We start from the raw sequence: 7,567 nt of genomic DNA, 5'->3' as shown, positions 1-7,567 counted from the left end.
CTCCCCAGCAAAGAACTGTTCAACTAAAGAACAGGTTTTCTCCACTGCTGCAGGACCATGGATCCCCCTCTGATTGCCTGGATAACCCCCCACCACCACGCAGCAGGGTAAGACCTGCTAACTTGACGCCACAGAGAAAGCCAACGACAGGGCCTGAAAATCTGATTGTGGGTGACTTTTCTGTAAAAGATATGAAAAGCAGTAATAACATCAAAGTACTCTGCTTTCCGAAGGATACGGTGTCTGACTTGGAAAAAAGAATCCTGGAAATTGTGGCTGCACACCCAACTGTGAAAAATATCATTCTGCACATTGGATTTAATGACATTGAAAAACAACAATCAAGAGAGTTGAGAGAGGACTTCAACAAACTCTTTGAAACAGTCAGCTCTGTGAATGCTGAGGTTTTCATCAGTGGCCCTCTGCCCCCGACTGGGAGAGGAGCGGAGACATTCAGTAGACTGTTTTGGCTCAACAAATGGCTCTCAACTGCATCTCTTGCTCGCCCAATGCATTTTATTGACAATTTCCGCTTTTTCTGGGACCGCAGGCATCTTTTTAAGACAAACGGACTTTGCCTAAATAAGCTAGGGGCAAAGCTATTCATCACCAACATGTCTTAATGCCTGCGTCATCCATCTGTCGCCAAGGACAAGAGACGAGAGGAACCAACAAAGAGGGAAGACGAAACACAGATTATCAGAAACGTCGAAGGAGGACTGAATGTGGATCCCTCCCCCATCCCCCCCAAATCCTAATCCAGGTCTTCGTCATTCTCCCTCCCTCCAATAAACCTTTCTCTCCCCTGCTCCCCCTTGGAATTCCAGGAGCTACCCCCACCTACCCCCCGCCCTACTCAGACCCCCTCTCCCAAGGCTGCAACTAAGTCACCAAAACCCAGGACCCCCTCTTCCAAGACTGCAACTAAGTCACCAAAACCCAGGACCCCCTCTTCCAAGACTGCAACTAAGTCACCAAAAAACCCAGGACCCCCTCTCCCAAGACTGCAACTACGTCACCAAAACCCAGGCGATCTCCCCCTCAGCGTCAACATCCACCTCCAGCAGTTCATCCCAGCTGTGACGCTGCTCACTCCCCCCCCTTATGGCCACCCCCTCCCCACCCTGACAGCAGCCCTGAATATTACTGAGAGAGAAAAGGGTTCAGCAGTAGACCGCATTATCAGCTGGACCCAAGGTCGCCTACATCAAAACATGGCACCTTCTGCATTCCTGTTGTGACTACTAAGAGAGTAAACATTGGGAAACTTGAACACACAGCTAACCTAAACAATCTCATTCCTGTTCTCTCAAAATCAAAGTCAACCTCAAAGCCTGTCAATAACACCATCAGGATGGGTCTGCTAAATGTTAGGTCTCTTAATAACAAATCATTTTTAGTCAATGATTACATTACCACTTCTAAACTAAACTTGATTTTATGTTTTTAACTGAAACATGGCTAGAACAAAATAACAGTGCAAGCATTCTGATCGAGACAGCACCCCCCAACTATAATTTTATTGATGTTTGTAGATCTGGGAAAAGAGGTGGAGGGGTTGCTGCTATATTTAAAAATACATTTCAGGGGAAACAGATGTCACTTGGTGTTTTTCCATCATTCGAATATCTTTGTGCTGTGTTGAAATGCTCTCCCAGAGTTCTCCTGTTAATTATTTACAGGCCACCTAAATATTCATCAAATTTTTGTATGGACACAACATTCATGAATTCACTGTTGAAGTCAGGATCCATGAACTGAATATGAAAGTCTATTTCAATTCCAAATTTTTGGCAAATTGTATTGTGTAAATCTGTCAAAGTTTCTGGCATTCCTAAATGTAAATCAAGTCTTCTATAGTCATTGTCATCCACAATGACTCTCAACTTCAGATGCAGTGCCATTCTTCAATCTAATTGTAAAATGAGACAAAAATAAATGGTTAAAATCGATATTTGGTACTGTTGTTACTGAAGCATAGAGCTACAATGATTAGTGGATTAATCAGTTAGTTGTCTATTATATCCATCGCAGAATTATTCACTGTCTGAAACACCAGGCTCTCCAGTTTCCAGATACACAAGTTTCTTGTACTACACCATCCCTAAAACCTACCAACAAATAAGTTGTGCTTGCGACTTTCGTGCGACTGAAAGGGGCCCTATTATGAAAAATCGACTTTTCCATGTTTTTCAACCCTAAAATGGGTCCCTGGGGTGTCAATAAGTCCCCAAAAGACCACCATCTCCCTGTTTCACTTTCTCAGTTTGAAAGAAATCCTCCCGATAAACGAACGGTTTGCAGAATGTCCACTAAATGACGTCAGCACCGAATTTTGCTGTGCCTTATATGGGTCATCTCGGCTCATTAGAATCGCTCCACCTGTGTGCTCCCGCCCACATAATCCCCATACCTGTTGGCTGTCAGTATTCACCTGCCCAGGGACTACGGATGGAAAGTAGCTAGTAAGCTAAATCCGGTACAAGGCATCTCGTCTCATCTCGAGACTAATGTTATTTTGTACATTGTCCCTGATACAAATAAACTTATTAAATAAATAAATAAATGTACATACAAACCAGTGAACCAAAATGCCAAAATCAACGGAAAGCTAGTTGGCAGTCCAATTGCTGATATTTACTGTCATCGTCGGAACATCTACGATGTAAATGTGCGCACACGCGTCCGTAAATGTGTGTTTGTTTGTGCGACGCACTTCACCGACAGGAGCTTTGACAACATGGGGTGCTACAGCTCAGGATATACCTCTAACCTGAGGCTAAAGTTTGGATCAATACCGACAGTCCGAGAGCCAACCACAGACACTGAAGCGGTAAGTTACTAAATATTATGTAATATGCCGTGTTACAGTTTACCGTTGCTTTCTTAGCATTGACGTGTTGCGCTAAAGTTAGCATTGGCGTGTTGCGTTAAAAGCTTCCATTGTATTGATATTGAGGACCGTTAACGATACGTAGTACTGCGGGGGCCCAAACCTGTAAAATAACGCTAGACATCAGTTTGCTTGGGAACGTTTTGTAGCTCGAATGCGGCAGCAAGAGCAGCTGATCTGTTTGTTTATACTCGCCGATGCAAAGACGACATCAACAAACGTTTCTTTTTGCACCGCTAACGAAGGGATTTTACGAGCTATTGGAGCGTCACCACATCAGTTATAGTGAAATAGTAACGTGTTCCACATTTCAGATGTAGTTGTAAACTCTGACTGTCTGTCTGACTGTCTGTCTGCTTACAGAGCAGCAGCTCGCAGCAGCTCACATCAGCGTCCCACAGCGACCCACCACAGCAGCTACTGTTGGCACTCACCTGTCTAGGAGGACTACAGGCTCCTTACCCAAGTAAAGGTGTGTAGCCTGACATGTAGCCTACTTTAGATCAGGTTTAACAGCAACTACTAGTAGTTGTGCAGATGTGTATTTCTATTATGTGATATCATGGGTTTCATTCCTCCATACAACTCTGTTACAGCTACTGTGTCCTGCAAGGACTTTGGTGTTGGCACAGCCATGGTTCCAGACCCGTTTCACAACCACTCCAATAAGGAGACCATCAAAGAGAGCTCGCCCGGTAGAGCAGGAGGATACTTTGGAGGGCAGCTCTTCCTTGACTTCAGAAGAGCTTGATATGACCCTGCAGAGTCGGCCACAAACAGTTTGCGTTTGTGTTCTGAGATATCTGTGAATTTCAACTGCTGATTAATTTGACAATGAAGTCTTTACAGTAATTGTAAAATGTGTCATGGTTAATATTACTGAAGTAATGGTCAGGAAGACTGCATAATATGTTGCATAGAGGGATTTATTTTTTATAAAACACAATTGATAAACAAACAACAGACTGCTTTATTCCTCTTACGTATAAAGCACCATAACCAGCTGTATATTTCATGCGTTTTGGAGAGAGAACATTCAGACAGACAGTTCCAACCAGGATGTTCCACCATGTAAGCCTCTTCCTCCTCCAGCTGCTACATCCGTCTTCTTACCTAGTGTGAATCATGATAATCGTCATGTTATATGAATAATAATCTCAACAGACAACTTGGTGTAACAGACAGTAACATTACCTGTGGTGTCTCCATGCAGCAGAAATGTTCGGTGTCTGAAGGCCCACATGGTCACCTAGATGAATATAGTACAGAATTTGAACATTTCAACAACAAATCTTGTTAATATGGTAACCTGACTGACTTTGCTGACAAGCTGAGGTGTAAACCTCATGTTTGAATTTTGTAACAGTAAGTTTGGCACGTAATGTTGAGATGGAGCACAATCACGTTTATAAAACACAGCACACAGCCTATAATTCACAATTCAGCACATAATTCTGGAGGACGACATGATACTGACCAAATCCTGTTCCTTGTATATCTTTATGTGTAGAGGATGAAGTTTTTAATCCCGTTAATGTGATGTAAACAAACTGCCCGCATACAGGACGCTGTTTTCAGCGGGTTTTCATCCGTTTAAATATAATGTTACATCCCTATTTGGAAAACATGCAACTGAGAACTGTCAACAACACGGCACTACTAACGATATTAATTGTTGCCGAAATAGCTCACAGATACGTTACTTATAGAGCGAAGAACGCAGCATTAGCGTCATTGTGCTTAGCGCTAGCTACGCTAACACACATCGAGTTACCGTCCAAAACGTTACACAGACATGTTAACTAACCATTCAGAAACGTCCTGCTGCATCCGCGGCGTAGAACTTCTACAGGAGCTGGTCCTGGTTCTGGGTCGGAGTCCGGTTCGAAGCGGTACGGCTGGACCGCTGTTAGTTTGTAGCGTAGAACCATAACCATGGCAACAAGCTGGACGCGGACAGCACGGGGCGGAGAGACACAACCACTTCCTCAGTAGGAGCGGGGTCAGGGGTCATCTCATTAGCATAAGGCTACACCCCGACAGAATCACCCGTTTGAAAAAGTGGGGTAAAAAAGCTGAAAATTAGGAGTGTGATCCACTCCGAAATACATGTTCCGATTGTTTTTTCCAGTTGAGGAATTCAAAGACCAGGTTTGGAGACATCAATAACTTATATTAACTTGTGGAAAAATAGCATAATAGGGCCCCTTTAAAGGTGCTGTATTAACAGCCTTTAAACATACTGTACATGTGACTGTTTCAGATGATGGCTTATGTGCACATGTTCTGTCTGAAGTAATCATGTTCTGTTCCAAGTTCATTACAGCCACAAAAATGACTGAATGATGTAATAAATATGTCAGTATGATTAACAGTAGTGGCATGATTCCATGACAAGTGTGTCAAAAGTGAATTCCAAGTCTTAAAAATGGACTTGGCTCCTTCTACCACCGTGGAGCCAGAACAGAGAAGAGTCCGCCTCAGATGATTTGTGTTGTTTTCATGTTCTCATTCCAGCAGATAAAAGCCACGGCCGTCTTGAAATTTACTTTAGTCTTGTCCCTGTTGGTTGAGTCCTGTCCTGCACAGAAGGTAAAACCCACCAGCTACTCACATTTCCCATTGGTTTGCTTTACCACACCGTCTCACCAAGTCAAAATGTCATCATTCTTTTCCCTCAGCTCAACGTCCACTGGGGTCCTCAGTCCATGATGTACTTGAAGGGAAAACGTGAGTTTGACTCTCTGCTGTCACTTTGATTGGGTTGTCTTTAAGCCACATAATCACATAAGCAGCTTCAGTAGAATATAGTTTGAATTTCCACTCATTATTGCGCATTCATTAAAGCTCATTGATGCTTACATTTAGTAAAAACATCCATCCACTGTGTTTTCTCTTGCTGTAGCATGTCTTGGGAGTCACATTCCTCCAACATGTTTGGACAGGGTGTATACACAATGTTAGCTTCATGATGACAGCGAGCTAAACCCTGGACGTACGTTAATATGTTTTGCGACAGTATCGTAGTCTGCTTTACGTGATATTATTTATGACAGTGCAGTAGTCTGCTTTACATACTATTATTTACAACAGTGCAGTAGTCTGATTTACGTAATATTATCTACAACAGTGCAGTAGTCTGCTTTACGTAATATTATTTACAACAGTGCAGTAATCTGCTTTACGTAATATTATTTACGACAGTGCCGTAGTCTGCTTTACGTTAATATTTCTTGTGACAGTGCAGTAGTCTGCTTTATTTTAATATTTAATACTTCTTGTGACAGTGCAGTAGTCTGCTTTATGTTAATATTTGATATTTCTTGTGACAGTTCAGGATACAGCAGCAATCGTATAGGTCTGTGGGTTGGTGGCATTCTCACTCGGTCCAGTTGGTTTGTTTCCAAACAGAGTATGATTGCACTGTTCAGATCTGCTCAAAGGAACTGGAAACGCAAATAATGAAGAATCAGTGAAGCCAGCTGGTGTAACTGTTTATTTAAATAAGTACTCAAATCCATGTCGTCAGACATGATGATGACTTGATGTGGTTCTTCTGTGATGTTGGTTCCATTTCGGCCGTGACATTTCCAACACATGCTCTCATCTGCCGGATTGGTGCTTCATATGAAGAGCTGCATCACAGCAGGCACAAAGCAGATGTTAAGAGCAGGAACGGATTCACATGTTTTTAATCCAATCACACCCCCATCTGGCTAGTTGGAATTATATTTATTTATTGTTTCTTTAGTTCTAATTCAAGATTTTAGTATATGTGACACACACAGTAGGAATATACTGAGCACTGAAATTTGTATTCTGTAGTTTCCCTTAACACAGTGACCTCAAATAAAAAATATGATGTAAAGAACAAAAAGGTTTAAGGTATGAACATATGAACATGTGTACAAAAGAGCAAGAAGAAGTATTCACAGTCTGTGCAGTTTAACAGCAATATCTGTATGGATCTGAAGTTATGGATATAAATATAAAACCATGAAGTGCAACTAACATAATTTATTAGCATGGTGCAAATATGCAAATATACAGTTCACAGAGATGGTGAGTGTGAGTCATTCAACAGCCTGATGGCTTGTGGATAGTAACTGTTTCTGAGTGTTGTCGTTCTGGCTTTGGATGGTAACAGATCTTTAGTTTGAGAATAGACCACACTAAGAGAACATTAATACATCATCAGCATAGCAACATATCAGTTTGAGCCTATTTCCTGCTGCTGTTGACAGATGGAAGGAGGTTTGTGTCGGAGGACGACAGCAGCACTCTGAAGAGGGATCTCCAGGGCTGGTATGCCATTCTCAGAGGTAAAGAATCACTTCATCTCTGCCTGTTAACATGCATTTTTTGTTTTTAAGTTGACACTCATCAGATTACTTGTAGTGACAAACCCACAGAGAGTTTAACTCAGCAGTCGCTCTATTGGGCTTCTTTTTAAGCCTCTTTTAGCTAATTTCCTGTGTAGTTGAGTCACCAGCAGTAACAGACAGCTGATCAAAGCTCTGATGAACCCACGGTTCTCTACCTTCCTGCCTGCCTTCACATGCTGATCAACTTTGTGGAGTATTTAGCAGCTACTCCTCTGTGTCTGTAGGTTGTTTTAAAGTGATCCCGCCCCCTAGTGGACAAAGATGAATCGGTGCAACCCATCCCATATTA

The 7,567-nt window shown here is 42.3% G+C and overlaps 1 long non-coding RNA gene across 1 annotated transcript; it reads right to left on the bottom strand.

The window, feature by feature from the left end:
- Positions 1–3,901: 3,901 nt before the first annotated feature.
- LOC311028199 lies at positions 3,902–4,966 on the bottom strand. Its single transcript, XR_014598699.1, has 3 exons — positions 4,701–4,966; positions 4,088–4,142; positions 3,902–4,006 (listed from the first exon to the last, which is right to left on the bottom strand). It is a non-coding gene; the product is annotated as an uncharacterized lncRNA (long non-coding RNA).
- Positions 4,967–7,567: the final 2,601 nt, after the last annotated feature.

This window comes from Eutrigla gurnardus (genome assembly GCF_963514095.1).
Source record: "Eutrigla gurnardus genome assembly, chromosome: 17".
Classification (NCBI taxonomy): Eukaryota; Metazoa; Chordata; class Actinopteri; order Perciformes; family Triglidae; genus Eutrigla; species Eutrigla gurnardus.
Note: the sequence above shows the minus strand (reverse complement) of the source record. Positions and strands in the feature narration are given on the sequence as shown.